Source organism: Gorilla gorilla, chromosome 4, assembly GCF_029281585.2.
Source record: "Gorilla gorilla gorilla isolate KB3781 chromosome 4, NHGRI_mGorGor1-v2.1_pri, whole genome shotgun sequence".
Taxonomy (NCBI): Eukaryota; Metazoa; Chordata; class Mammalia; order Primates; family Hominidae; genus Gorilla; species Gorilla gorilla.
The window spans coordinates 126,196,995-126,224,047 of NC_073228.2; the positions used below are offsets into that span (position 1 = coordinate 126,196,995).

At 37.7% G+C, this 27,053-nt stretch overlaps 1 protein-coding gene across 12 annotated transcripts in view; it reads left to right on the plus strand.

Annotated features, from left to right (window-relative positions):
* Window positions 1-27,053, plus strand: part of SNCAIP (synuclein alpha interacting protein) — a 152,702-nt gene that overhangs the window by 20,797 nt on the left and 104,852 nt on the right. Inside the window, exon 2 of one of the 12 annotated variants that reach the window (XM_055386539.2) lies at window positions 4,326-4,442. The exons of the other annotated variants lie outside the window; for them this stretch is intronic. The gene's annotated coding sequence lies outside the window, so the exon portion shown is untranslated. The remainder of the gene's footprint in view (window positions 1-4,325; window positions 4,443-27,053) is intronic. 12 annotated transcript variants of the gene reach the window in all.

The following is a 27,053-nucleotide window of genomic DNA, read 5'->3' on the forward strand; positions in this document are numbered from 1 at the left end:
CAAATCTGTAATGTTTGGATACAGGTGAAGGCGGGCATAAGATTATACTTATTTCCATGGACTTAGAGCAAAATATAATTTCCCTTGAATTAAGAGTACTGCCATAAAAGACATCTCCAGTGTTCCCTGAATTATATGACAAGACCTAGAGCTGTAGCTAAGCTGCGGGAGAAGTTGAGAGTGACTCTGCAAACATCCAAGTATCACCACTGAAAGGCAGACAGTGGCACTGGAAGGAAAACCATTCTGAGGCCATTTTAATTTTCCTTTCCCTAGCCTGCTGGCTGAGGGAGCTTGGTAAAAGTGAAGTGGGGAATGGAGGGAGAGCAGGAAGCAATTGTGCTTCAGGGCTTTGCTGTGAGGCACATTAGAACAAGCAATGGGAGAAGCAGGGGGCAGAAAAGAAAGGCTTTCTGAAAGAGCTGGCCAGGCTTTTAGGAAAATGCATTACTTATTTCAGACTCTGAGAACACACTAAGATGCTAAATAGTATTTGGTGAACTGAAAGGGTAAATACTTTCTTCCAAAGCTATTTGGTTGAGAGACATGGCCACTATGGAGAAAATAAGCCATTAAAATCAGAAATAAGAATGAAATAGCTGAGCTTGTACAAACTTTGTGTAGTTTACAGAAAGAGGTTAGCACAAAGATAGAAGCCATAAATCAAAGATTAAGCAACGTGGCACAAAAGGGCATGTGTTTCTGTAATTGTAAAATGAGCTTCCCAGCAAAAGGTGAAGCTGAGCTTTTCAAATTGCTGGAATGTCACTGCTTATTTATGAGCAAAGATAAAACTCATTTTTAGATAAATGACTAAATTGAAATACCATAATGCGTACCATTCAAGTGCTGTTATAGTTAAAAAATGTGACTATAAAAATGTCACATTATTACGGAACCTATTTGTTGGTTAGGTATTTTCCAAGTCCTGTCTCAGTTTATTGACTTCCGCTAGGTTTTACTACCGCCTGCCTTGCATAGCCAATGCACAGTAGCTATTGCAAAAGCAAGATCTAGTCCTTTGTACCTCACACAGCTCTGAAGAATCTCAGGAATTCTTTAAACCAGAGCTGATATTGTTGCTAATGCCATTAGATGAAATAAGAATGAAGGCACTTTGTTGGCGGAGACCATATCTCATTTATAGAAAAGCAGTGGTCTCTTTCAAATTCAAGTTCATATCTAATTTGAAACTACATCTTATATTCTGATTGTTCTACCATTTCCCTTGAGTGCTTAAGCAGTCATGGTATCTCTCTGCCAAATTAAGTCAAGACAGAGCTTACTATATGACCTATTAAAGAATCAGCACCAGGCTGCGAACAGCAGTAGTCCTGAGCAGGGGGTGGTTGTGTGCCTTAAAGATTATTAATTGCAATAGACTACCCATACTAGTAAATTACCTTTTACGTGTTAACATGGTAAGGCCACAGTGGGCTGAATTGTTTGCAGATAGACGACAATAAGAAGCCAGAAATTGTGGGGAAATGGAATATATACTGTGGTAAAGATGGGGGAGATGGAGGCTACAAGAAAGAAGAGATCAGCATGGAAGACTGAGTTTTGTGAAGAAGAGAGAGGTGAATCAAAAGGATGAGTCAAACAACAACATGAGAGGATGGTACGGCAGGCTTCAGTTCTTCAAAGAGGTTATAAGAGGAACTCAAAGAAATGAAAATGGAATGGCAAACTAATAAAAACTAGCACTTACATAGCATATACCAGGTGCGGGCACTGTTCTAAATGCTTTATTTATGTTAATTAATGTAAACAATAACCCTGTGAGGTCAGAATGATTTCACATCTCTACCATACAGATAAAGAAAAAAAAAATGAAGCAAGTTTTCAAATGACTTGCCCAAGTCACACAGCCAGCAAGAGGCCTGGCTGAGATCTGAACCCTGGGAACCTCAGATTCAAGTTCATACTTGGAGGCTTATACCATATCGCCTCTCTCAGATGTGAGTGACAATAAAATAGATGTTTTTTCAGAGTTTAACTTTTCATTATATGAAAAAATCAGCTGGAAGTCCAGCTGACCTATGTTTAAGGTCAACTGTTGACTAATTCATACTCAAGAGAGTTACAGCAGAGAGGTGACATGCCATGCAACTAGCACAGGTTCTTGTCAGTGGACGTCAGGTGGTAACGTTGAGGGAAGGAAAACAGGGTGGATTAGAGAAAGCATTTTAACAGCAAAGCCTAGACTGGGAACTGTGGATTTATATTAGGAGAAATTTTTTTTTAAAGACCATTCTACAATTGAAAAATATCTTATTAGAAAATGTGCTAATTTTTTGCAACTTTGCAGTAGACCTAAGCTAAATAGAATGTAAATATTTCATTGTCATCATTATACATATAAATAAACCACTGATTTTGGATAAGTGTCCAGTAATTTGCGTATTATTCCTTCAATCTAGGCCTCTTGGGCAAAAGTTATATTGACCCTATAGGTGTGGATTTGGGGACTACAGGTTTCAGGAAATGTTATTGCATTGCCAGAGATATTACTAAATCTGTAGATTTGGCCGGGAGATATTCTAAAATGCAAGTGACAAATCACCTTTACTTTCAATAACTAACATAGTTGAAAGGGTGGGAGGAAGGCTTATAGGCAACTTAAATACACATTTTTAAGGATTTTTTTCCTCTTTCTTTTGATGACTAAAATATCTTATTTTAAAGAAAAATAAAATCTGACATTTTAGCGTTTATCTTTGGTGGAAATTGTTGTTAGGAGGAAAAACAGTTTTATAGAGAAGTTTGAGATGAACAATTGCCAAGGACTCAAAAGATAGGCTTTTTGTGTGTGTGACATATCTAAGGATTTGTCTTGGCAGTGTCAAAATAACAGTTCAATTCTGTTAACCACTTGATTCACAAATAAGTCAAAACAATCATTGGGCTAAATTAAACTGCTTTTATTTTTTCTCAACTTTCTTAATCAAAAGTATATATTTGTAGTTGTACAGCAAGCAGATACACCAGCTCTTTTGAAAAGTGAAAGTTGTTCCAGTTATGACAGTAAAGGGAGCCTGACTGCCATAACTTTTAAAGCACACCAAAGTTTGGCAGAGGGTTTCTCTGCACTTTAACTGTAGTACATCAGGTTCTCCAGGAAACAGAATCTGTGCAGGAAGCTTAGTAGGGACTGCTGTTGGATTCAACACCTGTGGAAGGAAGGGAAGGAGTCAGAGCGGGCAAAAGGAGAAGTTGAGCTCTGACATAGTCTCACTTAAAGCCTCAGCCAACCCATGGAGAGCTCTGAAGCTAGGAGGGCTCTTCGGCATTGTACTGAGTTGGAGCAAGGGCACCTGGCCTGTATAACTCTATGCCATCCAGTTATTGAATGAATACAGGCTGCCCCAGGAAGGTGGCTCTTTCTAGCCCAGGGCAATTCCTATAGAAAGCTGAAAGCCGAGGGCCATCAGGCAACATCTTTCCCAGGAGTTGGGCGAATATGTCCTTAAGTCCTGAAAAAGAATCTGGCGATTCATGACAATGCCCTTTCTAGTAGCTGACTGAAATATTTTGAAATTTTAAGACAGAAAAGGAAATAATCAAGAATAATATCTGCATTTTATTATTAAGACTTAACTTATATAGTGTTATCACAGAGGGAGGCCTTCTTCTACAGACAAAATAAGACCAAAAGAAATTATTTAAATAAGCCTATTTTGCATAGAAGTAATATATTTAGCCAATACTGGTTATCGAGGGAGAGAGAGAGAGAGAGAGTGTAATAGATACACAGAATGAGACACTTTCAGTCTTGTGTACTGTATTACGACCATAAAATATTTCTGTCATTTAATGTTTGTGGCTGTCTTGTATGGAAGGTACTATTGTCCAATTCTGCTAATAAATAGAATCAGAGGGGCTAGGGGACTTGTCCAAGATCATACAGCTGGTTACTGGTGTAGTCATGACTCTAACCTACATCTGCCCATATTAAAGCTCTTCTTCTTCTTGTTCCTGTCCTTCATTGTTCTAGTCCCTGGACCATAGAGGTTTTCTATTTCAGTAGATAACTTTTTGTCCTCCCAGACCTCAGAAATTTGTCCTTTAAGCTAAGTGTTTATCTCCTTTGGCCCTTGTCACAGCCTTGGCTGGTAAAAAGGCAAGGTGTTTTCTTTTCATTGTTGTTGTTTCTGAGACAGGGTCTTGCTCTGTCACTCAGACTGGAGTGCAATGGTGCAATTATGGCTCTCTACAGCCTCAAACTTCTAGGCTTCAGTGATCCTTCCACCTCAGCCTCCCAAGCAACTAGGACCCCAGGTGCATGCCACAACACCCAGATGATTTTTTTGTATTTTTTGCAGAGACAGGGTTTCACCATGTTGCCCAGGCTGGTCTCGAACTCCTGGACTCAAGCAGTCTGTCCATCTCAGCCTCCCAAAGTGCTGGGATTACAGGTGTGAGCCACCACACTGGCCAAGGCAAGTATTTTTATCTGCACTTTAGCGGGAATGTAGTGCTGATGACAGTGGCCTACCATCTTATGAAAACAGGACTATTCCAGGATGGTTTCTGCCCTGTACTTCTGCCCCCATTTAGTAGATGAATTAACAGGTAAAAGAAGTGATGCAAAATGTGGCAGGAGTCAGAGGTGAACTTGGGTCTACTGATTCCAAATCCCATGCTTGATTCCCCCTCCAATGGGATTAACATGGGAAAAGGGAAAATATGGATATATTGTAGGTATACTGCACATATATTGTGGGTGCAGAACAATGTCAACCTTTCAATGATCCTACGTAATAATCATTTTATTTATGATGAGGAGATTGTGGAACCAGTAGAAAGAAATGATTTGAGTGGCCATTAGGAAAAATGTAAGCATATACACTTCTAAGAATGTGACTTAAACAAATTTTGAAATGATTTTAAACTTCCTTTAAATGAGAATAACTTCCAAGGCCTTCTTGATTAGAATGCCTGAATGATGTGTCTCTTTTACCGAGAGAAATAGTTACCTGATTCCCCACAGTTGAATCACATGACAAGTGATGCAACTTCATTGCTCTGAGACAATGTTTCCTCTGTTTTTTAGGATTTTGTTTGTTTGTTTGTTTGTTTGTTTGTTTTTGAGGTGGAGTCTCGCCCTGTCACCCAGGCTGGAGTGCAGTGGTGCAATCTCAGCTCACTGCAACCTCTGCCTCCTGGGTTCAAGTGATTTTCCTGCCTCAGCCTCCCAAGAAGCTGGGACTGCAGGCATGCCGCCACCATGCCCTGCTAATTTTTGCATTTTTAGTAGAGGCAGGGCTTCGCCATGTTGGCCAGGCTGGTCTCAAACTCCTGACCTCAGGTGATGCGCCCACCTCGGCCTTCCAAAGTGCTAAGATTACCAGCATGAGCCCCTGCACCCTGCCTCCTCTGGTTTATTTTTGACAGCACAACTGAAATAGAAAAGGTTCTCTTGTTACCTGGTTTATTTTAATAGGGTACTGCTTGTGTCAGAAAATTCGAGAGGACTTTGAGACATTTATCAGATATTTATATAATATTTCATCTTCCATAATATAAAAAGGAATAAGGAGAGTCATTGTAATATTTTGAGTCACATATATTCTTTGATACATTGAAGTAAATGACAATCTCAACCGGAAGTATTTTAAGTCTTTTCTCAAGCAACCATTACTTTATTCATGTCTTCAGTTTCAGCTCAAATCTTAATTTAATGGAAGATTTCACCAACGGTTAAATAGAATGGATACTTCTGCATGATTAATGCAGTGTCCCCTATATATTGTATAACTCTGAATTATAAATTATTTAGCATTTTAGTACTAAAAACAGATGATATGTTTGCCTTTTGAAATGCAGATAGAGGGATGTAGATATATGTAGATAAAGGATTTTAATACATCATGAACACTTTACACTTGCATGTGTGTTCATTAACAACCACAAGTCAGTCAGCTTAAGAATTCATGCTCACAATTTGTCAGTATTAATCTAAAGGTCCCTAAATTGGATTATCACTGTTAGTGCTACAGTAAAAACCAACTAATAATTTAATAATTTATTACTTTTTTATTGTCCTGGGTATTAAAATGGTCACAGAACTACAATTATACCATTTCGTATGTGCACATATATAAAGTTATGCTGATATTGACAATTTATAAAGGTTGTGAATGAAATCCAAATTAAGGATGCCTTTAAGTTCTCTTTTATTGACTATATGAAATCAAAACTTAAATATGATTATAATATCTAGAGAATTCACATATAATGTACAGTGATTATTAAACTTTCAAGTTTCATTGTTTTGGAAGAAGTTTTGTGTCATTCATGTCTGTTTGCCCAAATCTTTAAAAGAATGCTCATTTCCTAAAATTCTTTGTGGTCTAAACATGAGAGTTGAGTATGTAGAGGGAGTATAGGGCTGTAATTAATATATTAAGTCCTCTAAATCGAATGGTGACATTTGACCAAGAGAATGAGGCTATTAGTACAAGGAGCTCTCCTAGTAGATTAATAATGGGGGGTAGGGCAAGATTCACATGCACCTCTGCTTCTAGGCCAGGGATTCCAAAGTTATGTGTACAAAGGCAGGAAGGAGGGGCACTTGAGTATTATACAGTGGGGAGTAGTGGGTACTGACAAATTGAATGGTGTAGGTCTGGAGAAAGTTGAGTTTGTGATCATTTGGGAATGCAATGCCAGTTTCTCCACAGCTTCTGACTTTAAAGATAAGATAAAAATATGGATGTTTTGGTGAAATTTTCTGATTTTTAGGACACTGAGTGGGCCATATCAATCCCTTATGTGGGCTGCATGTAGCCTGTAAACCTCCGGTGTTCACATTCCCATCTAAGTCAAAGAGAGACCGAAGTCTTGGGTTGTCTTCCATTTTATACACATGGAATGTCAATCAATTTTGAGTAGGCAACTAATTATCTTAACAGAATCTTCAAAATAGAATCAAAACCAGCTTTGGATACATTTAAGTTTTCTTCTACAAGTGTCAAAAATATAGTAACCCTCCAGTTTTTTGGTTTAAGCCATGTGTGTGTACTTTTTAGCCAAAGGGGGAGAGGCAGTTGGAATTCTGTTTCATTTGGCATATTGTCTTTTATCATTGATTGGTCCAAAATTGGACACCACCTTCCTTATTCACACTTACCTATCTCAGTAGGAGATTTCCGGTCTTGATTCAAATCTTTGTGGTCAGTTTTTATCTGATCATTTGTCTGTCTGATATTCTTGATATGCTTTTATAACATTTTTAACAGAAAATGTAAGTGCTATTTATGGAATGCAAGCTGCTTGGCTATGAAGGGTCTCTTGTGATTTCTCAAGTTGTTTTCATGTTTGGCTAATACTGGCTGCTAGAACAGAAGTCTGGGAACTAACATGGAATATTAAACCACTGAATACAAGTTTCCTTCCCTTCCAAGTCTGTCTTCAGGGGCATAGACAAAAGATGAATGAGAATGGAAAATAGAGGAATGTAACTGAGCAGGGGGTTAATTATATTAATTTCAGGCTCAACTCAGCTTGAAAACAATATAATCTATAAAAAATGGAATTTCAACAAGAAGTCAAACTCCTATTACCTTTTTCTTTTTAAGGCCACAATATGTTATAGTCATCAGGCACTCATAAATTGCCATTACAAGCTGTTTAGAATAAGACACTATACAAAACCTACTTAGAATTGGAAACTCTAGGGAGATTTTTTTTCCCTGTTGCACCTGAAGTATTTTTTCCATGTGTTGAGTTTCCTTTTGTTTGTTCATTGGAGAACATGGGAATTCTGCTGTGCTTCTTTTACATGTGGTGGATGAGGAGGGTCAAGATGCAATTGAATTATTTTAAATACTGAGGAGCCAAATGTAAATAGTACTATGTAGCACTGTCCCCTCATTGTATATGTGAACACAGAGAGCCATCATGTTTTCCCCTTCATTTATGCTAAGTTGCCTGGTAAGAATTATTAAGTGGTAGTTGGGAATGGGAATAAGTAGAAGAGAGTGAAAAAATAGTCCAATTTCTTCCAATACAAACTTCTCTGTTCCTTCACCAGGAAAGCTTCAGTACCTGTTTCATTAACAATAGTAAGAATCTCTAGGTAAAAAACCATTGAATAGTGTCAATACCTTGAAGCAAACGAATATTTTTCAAAATATTTACAGCAGCCATGAAAATAACTTAGAACATCGAACTGAAGTAATCAGCATTGACATTGCGTACTATCCTATTTCTCATTACTTTGTCCTATGTGCATAAGTAATCATTTCAATGACCCCTTTTGTTAAAATATGTGAACATTTGTATTCAATTATTCAAAAGCACATAATCCTATGTCAATTCCTTGGAAATTTTAGCGTAAATTTTACTACTTCATCACCTGTATCTAGATAAATTTATTAGGCACTTGCTGATGGTCAGTAATACCTGTTTATTAAGTTGATTTTCAGGCTACTTTCATGAGAGATTTCATAAATTAGCGTTAGTACCTTAACATTTAAGCTTAAACAGGGGTTAGGCATTCATAAATTGAATCAAGTGATCATGGACTAAGAGGGAAGGAAAATGTTTTTTAATGCATTTCTGGCCCACGACCCTTCCCCTTCTATTCAACCCCAAGAGCCTACTTTGCCGTGAGGAAGGATATATTTAAAGTTAGAATCTCTAGTGCCAGAAATTTCTACTTTATGTCTTGGCTAACCAGAGAGGATAATCAGCACGTAGTCTTTCTTAAAATTGACAGGGCACGTTTTTAAAGTGTTGAAAGAGAAGTATACAGAGCTTACAGGTTGAACAGTCTCAATTCCCTGGCCTCAGCAAAGATTTTGAAACTTAAGTTGTTTTCAGATGTCAGGGTAAAGCCCTGTGGTCAGTTAAATGAATCAGCTACTTTAGTCATTGGTATTTTCTAACAAATACATAAAAATCGGAAGTGCACACTCTGAAATATAAAAATCAACATTATTCATGTCAATATTCATTTTCTATAGTTTTGTGTTACATTCACCAAAGGGAACAATATATTTCCCAGTTTGGTAAGCCTTTCATCTGTTTTAGCATATTAAAAAGGCAAACCCACTTAAAGATTCAGGTTTAATCCTTTGAAAATTAACCCAATCCCAGGCTTTAAATGAACTTTGCCTAAATTCAGACAAGTACAAAGAACCTCCAGTTTATTTTGCCCTTTTATTTGGAAAACAGTATGATTTTCCATGCCGCCCTTCACTGGCCCCTTCAGTGCCTCCTCAAAAGAGCAGTACAGCCTTCATCTCTTGGGGATCTGTAGCAAACGCCGTTGTTTTGAGCAGGCTCCAACCGTGTAAAATCCACCCCTAGTACCCTGCAAATGTTAGATAGGAGGAGATTCTTGGGATGTGGTGGGAGCAGCTAGTACTTAAAAAACAATACTCCATCCCGAATTTAGATGCTTCCAAAATCCTTTGTCTCTCACAAATCCACTTCTTGATTATGTCATGGAATCTGAATGAAGTTAAAGGAATATAAAATAAAGGCCGTTTCTGCAGCAAATTTATATAAAATATGCTTGCTTCCTTCAAGCCACATCCCTCTCTAAGAGGGTGGAACTAACACTTCTGTGAATGATGACACACAAGGATTTTTTCGATTTTAGCTGTTTGCCCATCAGCTGCCCATTCTCCCACTGATCAGACTACTGGTTGTTAGGCATCAGCATTATTACACCCAAAATTGCAATTTTTTGGTTTCTCCCTTCTTCCTCTTCTACTCTTCTCCTCAATGGCCTATTCACTGTTGTCTTGTCACCCGAGTACTTAGGTCAAAGCGTAGAAACTGGAGGACTGAGCTGAGCAGTTTGGGGAATGGAAGAGTGGAACCAGCAACTACGTTTATCCCATGGAGTCACTGCTCCCAGGGCACAGGTCCTCAGGGAATGTCCACAGGAATTACCACTGCAGGCTTCCTGGGGCCTCCTGCAAGCAGAGATCTGGCGTCTCCACCATGATTCACATCACTGGATGTGGATTTGTAAACTAAAGAAAACACAGACCATTTCCATCCACATGCCACTTAATAGCTGTCAGCCATGGTTGACTCCTATGATGAAGTGAGGGTATTTTCAGACATTGTCTCATTTAGCCCTCAAGGAAGTTCTAGGGAACTTTTAATGACCATTATCCCCAATTTACAGATGAAGAAACAGGCTTATAGGGAGGGTAAGGAACTTGCCTGTGGTTATTCTTCAGGTAACTGGTGGTTAAAGGCTGGAGTCTGGCTCCAAAGCCCATGTCCTAAACACAGCCCTGTGTCCCCTGCACGAGCTGTCTGCCTCACTCACCAGTATGTATGATGCATTCCATAACCATAACCTTAGCTTCCTTTTTTGTCACTCGTTTTCATGGTGACAGTGGGATAAGAAGGCATTGCTATTTTTCCAGTGGCAGAATGTTTAGGATATGTTATTCTTATCTTATGCATGGTTTGTAAAAGATATCTGCAATTGATATATGAAATGCTATCTTCATATTTGCCTTACATAAGAAACAAAATAGAATGTCTTTTTCTTCCTTTCCTCTTAAATAAGTGATTACACTTGTTTTGGAAGAAATGCCAGGGTAGATGGCACCTTAAAATAGTTTTGGCAAATATGTTCATGAGTTAAAGTCATAGAAGTCCTCATACCAACCAGATTTTCCAATGGCACAAGTACAAACTGAACATCTGAATGCTGAAACCAACTTAGGAATTTAGTTCTCAAACTAAATCAACTACCTCTTTTCTGCTTACTTCTTAGTTGTGGATAGCTAAATATTTGCTCGTGGAGCTGAACTGTTGCCCATTAAGTCGTTTTCTCATGTTTCCCCCTCACCTCCCATCTTTCCTAATAGTCGTTACTGCCTGAAATCTTTTATTCAAGTAACAACACATCATTTGAGTTGGATCTCATTTTGAAAATTTTAATAATTAGAACTGGAGATTGTTCAGATTAGTTCTTATTTTAACTATAGGATATTTGAAACAACATCAGTATGCCTTCTATATGTAAGCAGTTTTTCTTAAAACTGAAATAATGAAATATAATAATTATATCTTGCTTTCATGGATCACTGAGAATGTTTTGTAAATGAATCATCACTGCTATGCGTAGATGCTGAAACGATGAGACTCTCTCATATATGTTTTCTCTGAGGGTTTTAGAAAAGCCGGTTATATACCTCAATCGCTATGGCAGGGTTTCTCGACCTCGGTCCTACTGACCCTTTGGATCGGGTTGTTTGTTGATCTCTGTGCAGTAGAATACTTTTCAGTATCTCTGGCTTCTACACATTAGATGTGAGTAGCAACTTCTTACTCAGTTGTCATTGCCAAAAATGTCTTCAGACAGTGCCCAGTGTCCCTTAGGGGCATAGTCACCTCTGGCTGAGAACCAGTTCTTGTCTTAACAAGATGAGAAACCAGTTAGACATCAAAACATTAGCTCTGTTGATGGTCAAGTTGAAGTGGAGAATGTGGCTGAGGTCTAAGGCCAAGTTGAATTTATTTTTTCTTTTTCTTTTTTTCAGATACTTCTGCCCAAGGGTACCATGCCTTCCGTGGCTACTGTATTCAAAAATATTACAACCCTGTGACTGTCTCTCTCACTTACTTTACTCAATTTGTCCTCCTAGCCCCCATCTCCACCTGAAATTCATATTTAATTGGTTATTGTTCTCCTCCTCCGCTAAAATGAAAGCTTCATGAAAGCGGGACATTTTTTCTTTAGTGCTATTACCCCAGAGCGCAGATCAATGCCTGCCACATAATTTGAATCCATGAGTAATTGTTGACTAAATGAGTCAATTATTTAGAGACACTTGCTGTAAAAAGATAGATTGAGGATATTAAAGATCACAAACATAGCTGAAAATAAATAGTTGAAATAATTTTTATTGAAGAAGGATGGCTTAAAGTGTAATCATTCTACTTAATGGTTTTATAATTAATTAATCAATCCATAATTGAGATTTAGGCTTTTCCCTCATTTTATATAATTAGTTTTGCTGGTCTATTTTTCATGTCAAGCAAACAATGCCTTCAGAGAGGAGAGGGCTTTGAGCTACAAGGAAATGAGGAGAGAAAGCTCAGATGATGCATGAAGTGAGAAAACAGTAGGAAATACCAACATTTCTTATACAGTCAGTCACTCAAAATACATCAATAAGCAAAAGTCTACGTTGGGTAGTTTCACTGGAAGGTACAGAGGGTTAAGCACAATATTCCATTGAATGCTGTTTTGAGTTTCAGAGCTAACAATTGAGAGTTTTGAATTTCAAGTAAGTAACAATTTATCCATTCAGAGTTTAAAATTTGTATTATATATTTTCAAATCTTTCTTGATTTATACTTATTTTTTCAGCTCCCCAAATTTAACCAGTTACACGTATTTAAGTACCATTATCCTCAATAATTTGAACTGAAGTAGTTGCCTTTAATAGGAAATATGCATTTCATCATGAAAATAGAACACAAAATTCTTAGCTTATTTATAAGGTCCAGAAATATTTGGGCTGAAATGCTGTAAGCTGAGCAAATAATAAAGATACACATTCTACCAAATGTGTTCTGGTCTTGAAAAATTAAGAACATGTGTCCCAACAAGGTAGAGAAGGCAGCCTCTTCAGGCCGTGTACTGACCACAACTGAAATTTTATATGACAAGAATCACATCCTGGTCATGGGCAGATGCCAGAATTCACTAGTATTGTCAACAAAAGGACTATGACAACTTATCTTTTAAAAAATGTTGTATTAAGTTTTTTGTTATTGGTTTATTGGAATGCCCTCATGTGTTTCTTAATTATAATGCCTATTTAGCTCTTTCAAAGAACCTATTTCTTACTTTTAAACATACAGTCAAAATAGTTAGTAAAAATAATGGATTTGTTTTTGTTTTTCCTTTCCCCATACCTACTTCCTGGGATATATAAAAAGTCCTAAAGAGGCTAGAGCAATCCTAGGGCTATGGATTGGGCACCTGTTTATTACAGATTACTTAAAGAAATGGAAGAACTAAAGTGAGTATTCTATCCCAGTTCTTTGTTGGCTGTGGCTTGGAGACGAGTTGCCTCCCCCAGTCTCACAGTGCATCAGTGATGGATCCTGCCTGAAACCCCAACTCCCATGATCTCTGTACAGCATTATTCCCATCCTCCGTTTATGGTATAATATGGCCATATTTTATCCCTCCTGGACTCCAACATTGCTCAACACCTGGAGTCAGGGGATTTGTTGTTGTTGTTGTTGTTTCAGAGACAACACAGTCATGGTTCACTGCAACCTTTAACTCATGGGCTCAAGTGATCCTCCTGCCTTAGCCTCCCAAGTGCCTAGGACTACAGATGTGTGCCACCGTGCCTGACATTTTTTTAAGAGATAGGGTCTCGCTTTGTTTCCCAGGCTGGTCTTGAACACCTGACTTCGAGCAACCCTCCTAACTTAACCTCCTAAAGTGTTGGGATTATAGTTGTGAGCCACCATGCCCAGCCTTCAGGATTTTTTGGTATAGTTTTATAATGATGATGTGATGAGTGAAGGTGACAGGGAACAAAGAAAGAGGGAAAAGAGGAGAGGGCTGCCAATTATGGAAATTCTATCTGGTAGGAGAACATTTTGTTCAATTAATAGACATATTAACTTTCCAGTAAGTGCAAAACATATAATAGGTGATATGGAGGGATACAAAGATAAATATGACCTGGCCCTGCATTCCAGGAAAGCATGCCCTCTAATGATTTTCTTACTTGAAAAGGTCCAGTGCAGCCAGGCCATAGCCACAGATCTTCCTGGAAGTGTTAACAATTCAGATAAATTATGGTCATGGAGACCCAAAAGAATGGCTTACCCTACATGGTTCAGCCAATAGTATTTTTATTATTCCTTAGAATTCCTTCTCTTGGGGACTTTTTTAAAAAACTCAAAAATGTATTTGCTTTATCCTGTGATTTGCTCTGTGTGGCTCTGTATTTTCTAAGTATATTAACATCACTAAATGAGGTTAAAAGTAGGATTCCAATGTTAGCAGTGAGGGAGTAGAGCTTGTCTCAAATAGCTGATGCTTTTTGCAAAAGCAAAATAAAACTTCCTCTTTTCTCTTCATTCAAGAAGACAGTTTTACCAATAAATCCAGTTAGATCCTGTCTATTGCAAAGAATAGATTTGTAGACTAATAGAATTTTAGAGCTGTAAAATTAGGGATAAGCTAGACAGCTAAATTGGTAGACACTTAGTATATATCTTCCTTCTAGTCATTGAATAATAGGACTCTTGAATTCATTTCTAATGATTTATTGGAATTTGGGTAAATGAAAGTAGGGTTGAAATGATCTAGTTGCAAGTCTTTTGACATTTCGGGTCCATAGTAGTATTAAGCCAAAAAGTCTGTTTTCAGACCTTTTGGTAGCCATATAAAAGTAATAATTTTGACTACTGAGATATTTAAACTGTGACGTTCTAAGAGAGGCTAATGATATGGATACAATTATAGATATAATGAAAGCAATTGTCAATGGATTGTGTAGGGATTTTTCCAATCACATTAATTATATTACCAAATAATTAAAACATAGTTGAGGCGAGCTTTCTAGGAGTGATTTCCAGATGTGAGTGAGCTAATCTTTATCATTAGATTAAAGATAATTCAATGTTTTAATGTAACTGGAACAAAAAACATGTGCTTCAGTAGAACCTTCAAGAATCCAGTGTTATTTGCCTGACTTTATTTTACCCACAAATTGTTTGAAAGGATAGACTATGAATTCTTTATCATCTATAATATATTACAGCTTTCTGGAAGGTCTATGTGAGAAACACTTTTTAAAGCTTGCTAGGATAAAGTTACGGTCATAACATCTTTACCACAAAGAACATCTGTTTACCAGCTCTGCTTTTTTTGACCGGTTGTAGGAGTGCTTTAGGGAGTGATTTCTTTCCTTTTTTTTTTTTCTTCTCTTGACGGGCCTCTGTGCTTGAGGCCAGACTGCAAAGATAACAATAGTGTGTGAGTGTTTGTGTATGTGTATTCATGTGGGCACATGTGTACAGCATGCTAAAATCATAAGCATAGCCATGTAACAATGGTTCTGTTTCATGATTTGAAAGTCATTGACACTTCCACCTATGAGTAGATACCCTCGATTGGAAAAATTAAATATATATATTGATCTTACTTTGTCTCCGTTCTAATTAAGTTTTCAATTTCTAGAAATTCTTTTCATTTTCAACTAAAATAATGCATGTGACATGACACCTTGGTATAATGGACACCTTATTCAAACAGTTCTGTTTGTATCTTATTTTTAGAAATTATAAAAAGAAGTATATCGTTTTTTCACCTAACATAGGACCGTGAAGTTCTGCAAAAGAAGGCAAAGTTGAATTTGGGAAACGTTCATTCTGATTTTTCCTCTGATAACGATTTTCTTTTTAAAAAAATAAGCTAAAAGTGTTTCCCTTTTTATTTCCCATTTTTTTGTTGGCCTTTGAATATCCAACAGTACCAAGCATGTTATGAGCAAGCCAAGGTATAGATAGTTTGTTGTTACATCTTAAGTCAGTAATGGTTTTTCTTAAAAATGATAGAAATATTGACAAATACTGAATATATTTCAATTTTCCTCAAAGCATTGGGATTCCCCCATCCATTATTACAGATTTCAAAGGACATATGCCTTTCATTCCAATTTTCGTAACAATTGGGATACAACTTGAAAATGTTCAGTTCCCAAGTTTTTTTTATATATTAGTTAAAGGAATGGGAAACCTAAAAATAAAGTTTATTCTTTTTTATTAAGATATCTTAACTCATTAAAGGAAAAAAGACATATAAAATAGCTTTCACTGTGTGGAATTATGGTATAGGCAATTTCTATTGCTTATTACCTTCATGTTCTTGAATAGTGGGGTGGTAACAGGTCCCTGCCCTCATCGTCTGAGTCCCCACAGATCAGTTACAGTGGAGTTGTCAGAAGAGGAACATATTCACTGATGAAATGACTAGTTATAAAAGTAGTCTTCTAAAACCCTATCAAGTTAATGTTTCTGTTCATCAGTTTGGGGCTGATTATAAGATGCTTATAACAATTTAATGCAGTAAAAATGCTATGCATAGTGTACGTACAACCCATATAACAAAGGAAATTGATTATAAGAATTCTTTAATGCAAAGAAATTGATGTTGAAAAATTGCCTGAGTCACATATAAACCCATTGACAAATGAGGAGCCAGCAGAGTTGGACCAATGAACAACTGAAAATTAGAGAACAAAAATGGATGAGGACATAAGATGTTTCACATAAGAACTATGTCAGAATCAAAAGATGAGAAAATATCTGGAAAATTGATGACGTTTTTGAGTATTTCTGCAATAACAGGTCTAGTTTAAGCTGCACTGTTGTATAGTTTTGTACAAAAAAAATACATCCTGAAAAATCAACAATTGATTTGGTCTTTAATCTAGTTCATAGCTTAAATTATAGTTTAAACTTTGTTCCTTGTGATATAATTTTTAATGAAAGTCATTTAAGATAATATTCCAATGTGATCTTTGTCAATATTTCTGTGAAAAAGTAGATTGACCCTTTTCTGTTACCAATTATTCTCTGATAATGAAAGCCTCTGGAATAAAGCCACCACTCTGAATTTTCTATCACAATTAATTATGAATAGAATATGCCTCAGTTGATTCCTTCGTTTAAACCACAAATTATTTATTTGTGTCTTTTCAGAATATTTTTGGAACGCGATGATCCTCAACTCTGGTTACACATTAAAATTGCCTGAGGAGTGTTTTTAAATACAGATGCCCAGTTCCCACCCCAGAAAAATTAAATCAAAATCCCAGGGCTGTAGAGAGGTAGGAGGTAGAGCTTGATATGAACTGTTGTTTAAAGCTTCCCAGGAGATTCTAATGACTACCACTGATAATACCTCTAAAGGGTATTACAACTTCCAGCAAGCTTTCCAACTAACGAAATGAATATAGATATGATTTGCTTCCTACCCACACTGTTTTAATACATAGAAACTTTCAAGGATTTCCCTTATATAAATCAACTTTTAAAATGACAGAAAATTAGATCTTTATTAAGAAGAAAGAGAAAATTCTTAAGATAACTAATTTCTGTACTCCACACTAGGTATTTCTTCCATTTGCTTTTTCTGCTATTTCCTGTCTTTGGAGTAATTATCATAGTGTTTGTGTTTCTGAGAGGTTGAGGATCTGGCAGGCAGAACCTCAGCAAAGTCAAAAGACCTCATGCTTTCTGATCCCTCTGCTGTTTCATCCCATTGTGCATCCTACTCTAGCCACACAAATATAGTCTTTATTTCCTATGCTGTGGTGCTTCATCGGGCCATGATGTTTTGATGGGGCTCTTCTCTGCCCGTGGCAGAGACTACTTATCTCTATCACAGTCTCTCCTGGCAAGTCTGAAGACCACCTCTGGACTTCCACAGCCCTTTGCTCCCCCATCAGCCAAATATCCTTTGTAAAGGGCAGCTGTGTTGTATTCTTCCCTATTATGATTTGTTCATATTAGATAGACACCCAGCAAGTTCTTATGAAGTTAGGGAATAATGGAAAAGGACATAATGGTGGGAAGAATCTCAAAGTTTCATTTAACTGTAATAAAAGTTTATACAAATTTATTTCAAGAATTGCATTTTCTTGGTCTCGTCCCATTTCTACATTTGGAATACGTTAAGCGTGGTAATCGCTGAATTCGAGGGTCCATCCCAGCTAAAAAGATTTGTAAATACATAAATAAGTTGCTGATCTTTATGTTCAGAGGAAAGAAACATCAGAGGTGATTAAGTACCATCCAAATATAAGAAGATAATTTATTCTATCTTAATTCAGTTTCCCAGAATTTGATTCCAGTAATGGACTATTTTAATATTAAGATGACATAATTTTTTAGTATTATTATTTTATTTCAGTATACAATAGTATATTTTAGTGTATACTAAATAGATATTATAGTTCAGATTTGTGCATTCTTTTTGTACACAAAACCCTTACAAAGGGTTTACAAGGAGTAAGGATTTTTTGTTTTTGTTTTTTTTTTAATCAATGTTGATTACTGGGGAAGTCTTATAAATTGTTTTCCTGTTTTTTAGCTCAGACTCTGACTCACAACTCATTACTGACCAACCTTACTTCCAAGCGTTTTGATGCAACAATCATCTTATTTTTCTTTTTTGTGCTTATATGGGCATGAAGCCTGGAGGTCACAGAACGTGTATGGTAGGATCATGAGACAGGTCTCAAAACTGCCTGCAGGCTGCTTTGCAGCAAGCCTGACCAAAAGTTGGGCCTCAAATGGGAAGATGGAATGAAAGAAAGGTACAGAGAGATCAGAGTGTTCATGATGAAGTGAGAATAGACAGGAGTGATACTACGAGATTTCTTTGGAGGGAGGCTTAGCAGAAGCCGGAACACCAAAGACCGTATAAGAGCTAAGACATTCAGTGCGTTCTTCCTGATAGTGTTGAGTGCTCTTGACTTTCCTTAATCCTAAAGATCATTGTTAGAAATATTAAATATGTGTCTAGCACATCAATTACTATAACCCAGATCTCATATTACTCTGCTATGCCTCCAACATTTTTCTATTGATTCAGCATATTTAGTTTATGTTCTCTCAAATATAAAAGTGTTACCCTTTTTCATGCTTTTTCTACCTTGTCTAAATTCTGCTTTGTGATATCTTCTCGTTTTATTTTACATCTTCTTTCCCTCATTAATAGATGTGCTTATTTGATTGCAGAGGAAAATTTTAAATGTGAACTGGCCAGGCGCGGTCGCTCACATCTGTAATTCTAGCATTTTGGGAGGCCAAGGCAGGCAGATCACTTGAGGTCAGGGGTTTGAGACCAGCCTGGCCAACATGGCGAAAGACCGTCTCTACTAAAAATACAAAAATTAGTCAGGCATGGTGGCATGCACCTGTAATCCCAGCTACTTGCGAAGCTGAAGCAAAGGAATTGCTTGAACCGAGGAGGCAGAGGTTGCGGTGAGCCGAGATCATGCCATTGCACTCCAGCCTGGGCAACAGAGTGAGACTCTGTATCAAAAAAAAAAAAAAAAAAAAAAGAACTAATTAAAGACATGTTATTCTTTCTGTAGTGGTTGTGTACATAGCATAGTCACTGAGCAGCTTTTTTTTTGTTTTGCATTTAATGTCGTTAGGACCCAGACAAGCCTGAACAAAGACAGTGGTCAGCAGCATGCAACATCTTCTGTCTGTGTTTGGACCCAGCTGTAACTTGGATGTTTGTGCTGACCTCATTGGGGAAGGCTGGCTGCTTAGCAAATTTAGCCAACTCTAACCCAAACCAAATGAGTTTGTATACAGTATTTCAGCTGTATGTCAGGACACCAGACGATGGCTTTGCTCAGGAGGAGGGGTTTGTCAGTGATGATGACCTCTTGTTTTCCAAAAAAGCAGGATGCTCTGATCTCACCCACTGATACCCTCTAGGAGGCAGGCCACATCTGGTTCATCTAATTACTCTGTTTAAAGCAACAAGGCTTATGAACGATCAGCAAAGAGCAATTTTCAAAATCTTGGATGCTCAGTGTTTGTTAATTATGTTATCACAGATGTATTAAATTGGTAAATCAGGTATTTTTAGTGAAAGTTACTTATCTTTTTGTTTCTGCTCCCCTTATCAGATGTCACCCAGACTCTCCCGGAAAAACGAGTTCTTGTGTTATCAGTTCTACATTGTCATCAAAAAAGATGACACCACTGCTTGCATAAAAGTCTCAAAGGTCGTTTGTTACAAAGTTTCCAGTGATTTTTAAAAGAATATGTTTTTGTTAAGCCTTCTTTTTAGAAATGTCCATAGGTTTGACAGCTTTTCTTATATTATTGGAGTTTCTATTGGGCTCTCATTAATAGGGTTAAAATTCACTCCTTTGGCTAAGTTATCTTCTCTGATTTACTGAGTTTTCTACTTCTTTTACTGAAGTACAAATGTGCTTAGTATGAACCTTTTGAAAAGAATCAGCCTCCTTAATCCTCTGTTACAAGCCAAGAAAAAGACTCATCAATTGTGGGCAAATGATGAAATATCAGAAGACAACTTTGTGTTCCTTGTCTTAGTCCATTCATTCAACAAATGCCTATTTTTTGTTATCTCCATGCAAATGAGTTACAGGCTACTTGAAATCATCTTGTTTTACAGTAAATTTTTGGTTATCCATAGTCAATATGACATGGCTCTAACCAAACAATTCATTTCAACCATGGATGGCCAGGTGGGGTGGCTCACACCTGTGATCCAGCAATTTGGGAAGCTGAGGCAGGAGGATTGCTTGAGGGCGGGAATTCAAGACCAGCCTAGGCAGCACAGTGAGACCCTCATCTCTACAAGAAACTTGAATAAAAAAGAGAAGAAGCGAGAAGCATGGACTCTTGTGAACTTTACCTAGAACAGTCCTGGAATCATCACCAGCTTTCAGTTATTCATTGCCAGTGGATACAGAACCCATCTACCTGGGAAATCCTTTGATACACATACATACAAAGATGACATTGCGTAGGCTCTACCTGCTTGTGGTTCTGCCTAGTACTTGACCAATTACATTGTCTTGGGTACTTTCAAAAGTACTTTTTATTATTGGTTGAGTTAGTACTTGGCATCAGCAGAATTTTAGAGCCAGAAGGAATTAAAAATTACAACAGTGTGGATAAGTCTTCCAAATATTATGTTGAGCAAAAAAAGGAGGCGGGCAGCACAAGCGTACATACCATGTGATTCCATTTCTATAAAACCCACAAGGCAAACCAATCTATTGTGTTGGGATTCAGCATAGTGATTACCTACATTGGGTAGGAGGACAGTGACTGAAATGGGGCAGAAGGGAGATGGCTTTAATTTGTGAAAAATTCATTAAGTTATATAATTATGATTTATATATTTTTCAGAAAAAGCTTCATAATAAAAGTTATGACGTAATTAGGCAAAAAAAAAAAAGACAACTGCTGTAGTTAAAGCAGGTGATACGGTTTGGCTGTGTCCCCACCCAAATCTCATCTTGAATTGGAGCTCCCACAATTCCCACGTGTCATGGGAGGGACCCAGTGGGAGGTAATTGAATCATGGGGGCGGGTCTTTCTTGTGCCATTCTCATGATAGTGAATAAGTCTCACAAGATCTGATGATTTTAAAAAGAGGACTTCCCCTGCACAAGCTCTCTCTCTTTGCTTCCTGCCATCCATGAAAGACGTGACTTGCTCCTCCTTGCCTTCTGCCGTAATTGTGAGGCCTCCCTAGCCAAGTGGAACTGTAAGTCCATTAAACCTCTTTTTCTTCCCAGTCTCGGGTATGTCTTTATCAGCAGCGTGAAAATGGACTAATACGGCAGGGATTGCAGAAAGGGCCCAAGATGAGAATGGGGTAGGGGTGAGCCAGTATGAAAACCACAGGTTTAACCAAATCACCACGTTAGGGCTGAAGAAAGGCGAGCTCCTCCAGAGACGATGAATTGCCCCAAATTATACAGCTACTTGTTGATAACATTTATTAACTTACTTAATACATGTATATTGAGCATGTGCCGCATCTCAGACATGGAGCAGATGCCAGAATATAGTTGGAAACCAGACTGACCCAGCCAGACTCTAACCTCACAGTTTAGAATTCAAGTCTTCCAGCTGACACATTTACGTGACCTGTCTGGACTCAGTAGACATTTGAGTTTACACTTCCTTGATTCACATTAATCTTCCTATTTCAGAACACCAGATACTTCATTTTGTTAAGGCACAGACTGGACTTGCCTTCCTACTTCTACCTGTTGCATGTTTCATTGTATTCAAGGAAAAATATTTTGAGAATTGAGTGTAGACTAATATTCTTTATGAGAGACTGGTCTTCCAGAGAGGCTGTGATGAGAGCAGAGAGATTTCTTGCGAGTTCTCCTCTGGGCTTGCAGGCTAGAGTGCCCAATATTTCTGTGCGGGTAGACTCATTCACGTCACTGGGCTCCCAGGCTTGTCATTTGATCAGGCTCTCATCTGCATGTCAATGAGGCTTAGAGCCCATGGAAAGAATTAACTGGCCTGGGATGTTTATGCAACTTTTCAGCAAAGGCAATTTAAAGGAAAGTTGCCCTGACTGAAATGATTGTCTTGGAGCAGATATATAGTGAAGTAATCATGTTAATATTATGTGACTCGGGTTATATGATATTTTCAATGATCAGCCTAGTAGGAGTTTAAACATGAGCAAAAACACAAACTAATCAAAAGCAGTAAATGAAACATCCCTTTTAAAGTAGATCAACTGGACTTTTATTCATTTTTATACTTTTTATTCATATTAAAGCATAGTACAAATTCAGATTTCCTTCGGAGTATATGAGCCATATTTTGTATTGCATTTCAAAACCAACAATATTAATTTCCAGTTGTATTTCTTTTCCTTTAGGACTAATTAAAGAAAATATGTTTGTTTTTCTAGGCATCACTCCCAAATCTGCAAGTGCCAGGATATAAAGTCTGGTTTTATGTTCCAAAAGAATGTTTAGGTTTTGAGATCATATAATCTTTAGTATAAAAAACTTTGTGTGTGAGAGGGTGCATGTGTTCTTTGTTCAAGAGTTTAGCCTCCAACTGTAAACATTTCTAGAGAGGTAAGCAAATTTCATGCAAAGACTTTCCTATTGCATGTCCACAGGTCATATAAACAAACACATAACAAATTCAACATAGGTATAAAACAATGTTTCAGAGGATATAAATTAATAGTTTGGATCTCTTGAAATTTGCATATTCTCTTTTGTTTGTTTTAATGTCCTTCATATATAGGATGACTTCCCCAAAATATCTCATGAGAGAGTTTTTTTTTCAAGTTCTTTCAAACTAAAATATGGTAATATAAGATCATGATTTCCCTTCTCAGTAAAGCTGAAGCAATCCTATGCCAATAATGGTACATAGTGAACCCCCATCTTATAAGGCAATTAGGTTATAAACCCAGGGTGTGAGGCAAAAATTGTGTCTAGTCAGAAGGACCTTAAAAACCTATAAAATTGCCCATAAAATCCACCTTCCCATAAACTCAACATGCCAGTGTTTCCTCTCGTTGTCTTTGAACATCAGATGAGGTAAGGCCATATTGTAGGAAAAAGTATGTTTCTTTAACACCAGAAAAGTACCTCACATGGTAAGATCCTGATACCATGGAATCTCCCCTCGCATGTTCATTGTCAGGCCTAGACTCACAGAGGTGAATGGAGTAGAATTTCCCACACTATGCCAGTTGTTTTCCTTTTTTCCTCCTTATCTCATTACAGTTGAATTTAAGTTAAATGTGTACATGCAGTGACAACACTGTATCTGTGAAGCCCCTGCTGGGCTTTTCTGCACATAACACACCAACAGACATGTCAAGAAATACGTTGTCAACTCCGAGGTTAAACACTTCAAAACAGCACTTATAGTGAGGGAATTGGGTGGTCTATACCCCAACTCTCCTGTCAGATACCATTTGATTATGGTTCAGAATAACTTTTTCTGAAGGTATCATTTATGCATGTTTAAGTATATGTAGATTTATTTAATAACCGACTGAGGTGAGGTTGACAATAATATAATGTTGCAAGAGTTAGCCTTTCTTTTTTTTTTTTTTTTTTTTTGAGACAGGGTCTCACTCTGTCACCCAGGCTGGAGTACAGTGGCATGAATGATCACAGCTCAGTGGCATGAATGATCACAGCTCATTGCAGCCTCAACCTCCTGGGCTCAAGCAGTCCTCCCACCTCAGCCTTCCAAGTAGCTGGGACCACAAGTGCCTGCCACCATACCTGGATAATTTTTGTAGTGACAAGGCCTCCCTACATTGCTCAGGCTGGTCTTGAACTCCCAGGCTCAAGCAGTCCTTCTGCCCTGGCCTCCCAAAGTGTTGGGATGTAGGCATGAGCCACCATACCTGGTCATTAGCTTCCTTTTTAAAGGATCATTACTCAGTTTATATAAATTAAAAATTTTTTTGATGAGACTGAACTAATTGGTCACATTTTACTTAAAATTTTATTTATATACATTCACACATGTACACACATGTACCTCCATGTACCTCCATGCTTCCTAACATATTTATAAGAGCTTTCCTGGTTTGACTGCCTCTGGGAATTTGAGCACCTTCTTTCTCTTGGTTCCAGGGTCAGTCCCTCCCCAGTGCCTGCTGGCATTGTTGTTGTAATAAGCTCTACAACTAACCTTGGGCTTGTCCTCAATGCCTCCCTTTCCTTCCTCACATACACATATGTGCTTAACACATGTCATCTGTCACCAAAGCCTGTTGGCTCTACCCTCATCCTGAGTCTGCCCGCTAGTATTACTCTAAACAAGCCACTGAAGTACCAGGCCTGGACCGATGCACCACCCTCCTAACTGGCTGCTGTTTCCGCTCTTCTAGTTTGATCTCTACCTAGCTCCTGTCTGACCTTATTAAATCGAAGTTAGCTCAATACTCTTCTACTTGAAACCATTCACTGGCTTCCCTGTGCATCACAGTAAATTCCAAACTCCTTTCCATGGGCCATAAAGCCCTGCATATTTGTATCTCTGACTGCCTCCTGATACTCTCGCAGTCTCCTGTCTGCTGGCCTTCCTGTCTTGTTTCTCTGCTAAGGTCACTCCCACCTTAATGCTTTTGCCCTTGCAGCATCCTCTACTTGTCATCTTCTTCCCCTACATTTTTGCATGACTTGCTTTCTTTTGTCAATTGTATGTCTGCCCTAATGTTACCTCTTTATTTTTATTTATTTATTTATTTATTTCGAGACAGAGTCTTGCTCTGTTTCCCAGGCTGGAGTGCAGTGGCATGATCTCGGCTCACTAGAACCTCCACCTCCTGGGTTCAAGCGATTCTCCTGCCTCAGCCTCCCGAGTAGCTAGGACTACAGGCACACACCACCATGCCCAGCTAATTTTTGTATTTTTAGTAGAGACAGGGTTTCACCATGTTGGCCAGGATGGTCTTGATCTCTTGACCTCGTGATCGGCCCGCCTCAGACTCCCAAAGTGCTGAGATCACAGGCATGAGCCACCGCGCTCAGCCAATGTTATCTTTTTAAAAAGGCCTTTCCTGACCCACCGTATTTAAAAGGACCCACCCTTCTCCCATTCCTCCTGACAAGCCTTCTTTTTTTTTTCTTCTTTATTGTACCTTTCTCGTCCTGAAAGGATTTTTTGTACTTATTTACTTGTTTATGGTCTGATTAATCCATTGGAACTGTGCTGTTCTGTAGGATAGCCACTAGCCACATGTGGCTAATTAAATTAAAATGATGAAATAAAGACTAAAATTCAGTCCCTCGATTGTAGTAGCCACATTTCAAATGCTCAGTAGCCACATGTGGCTACTTGCTACCACATTGGACAGCACAGATACAGAACATTTCCATAAGCCAGAAAGTTCTGCTGGACAATGCTGTATTAAAATATGAGTTCCCTGAGGGCAGACAGCCTGTTTGGTTCATTCACTGCTGAATGTCCAGAAGCTATGTCTGATCTGTAGTGCTCAGTAAATAAGAGTGGAATGAATGAATGAGTGAATGAATGAACAAGAGCCTTATATTTTTCAGGAAGAATTGCCCTCATCACTTTAATATTCATCTTTAAACCTTCCATACCCCTAAACAGAGTTAATTTTCAGGATCAAAGAAAGAAAAATTTGTTTCTTTGTGTGTGTGTGTGTATATATATATATATATATATATATATATATATATATACATATAAAATACTTTAAGTTCTAGGGTACATGTGCACAACGTGCAGGTTTGTTACATATGTATACATGTGCCATGTTGGTGTGCTGCACCCATTAACTCGTCATTTATGTTAGGTGTATCTCCTAATGCTATCCCTCCCCCCTCCCCCCACCCCACAATAGGCCCTGTAAGGGGACACTTGGAATATTTAATCATTGTAATGGGATGCCTTCTAATGCCCTTGAATTTGCCATTGTTCACCTTGTATCCTTAGAGCCTCACTCTGGGGACTCCATCATTCAAATAAAATTCTTATTTGACTTCCGGGAGAAAGGCACATTTTTCCTGGTCTCCTTTTAGCATGATAAGCCCTTTTCCTCCCTCTGCATCCACTGTGTATGCACAAGATTTTTGCTAACACTCACTAAAGCTTACAGTTACCAAAGTTAGAAATATGGCATGCTTATGACTGTGGGTTGTTATTGGTGCTATTTTCCTGAATTTACCTTGTGAAAAACCACAGTTTTTAAAAGTGTCTTGACAGTGTCTGAACTTGCAGCACCCTATATCATACCGGATTGGCAAGGTCTGCTGCTGTGTAAGGATTGTAGCTGAGTGTTGATTAAAAGCAGCACTTTCCCTCTCGCTTGCTTCAGAGCTAATACCCTTATAAATTGTTGCTATGAACTTTTGAACTCAGAGAAACTTCTGAATATATGTAATAAGAAGTAAAGTAATCCAGGGCTGAGAATTTGTGTCTTCCCTGAAACAAATCACATAGATTAAAAAATAAGTTTGATTCTTAGCTTTTTAATGGTTTCTTAAATCTAATGTTTTAAATTATAATCTGGAGCCTTTAAATATACTTTATATAAGGTTTTCAAAGGACAATTCTTCATATACAATTGTTTACATAAGAAATTTCATAAAGTAGATTTGAAAATCACCTTCAAATAAGAATTCTGTCAGAAATAATATGTCATTTTTATTTTAAGACAGATAAATCACTTAAGCCCAGAATAATATACTAAATCATGTTCTGAAGTGTAGATTCTAGAAATGTATTAGATTAAAACAATGAAAATAATGTCATAGTATTTACATTTTTGAGTAAGTTTTATATCTAGTGTCTTATTTTCCTGAGTAAAAACATGAGATTTTTATTTTTATTTATTTATTTATTTATTTATTTTGAGACAGAGTCTTGCTCTGTCGCTCAGGCTGGAGTTCAGTGGTGCGATACCAGGTCACTGCAACCTCTGCCTCCTGGGTTCAAATGATTCTTGTGCCTCAGCCTTCTGAGTAGCTGGGACTACGGGCACGTGC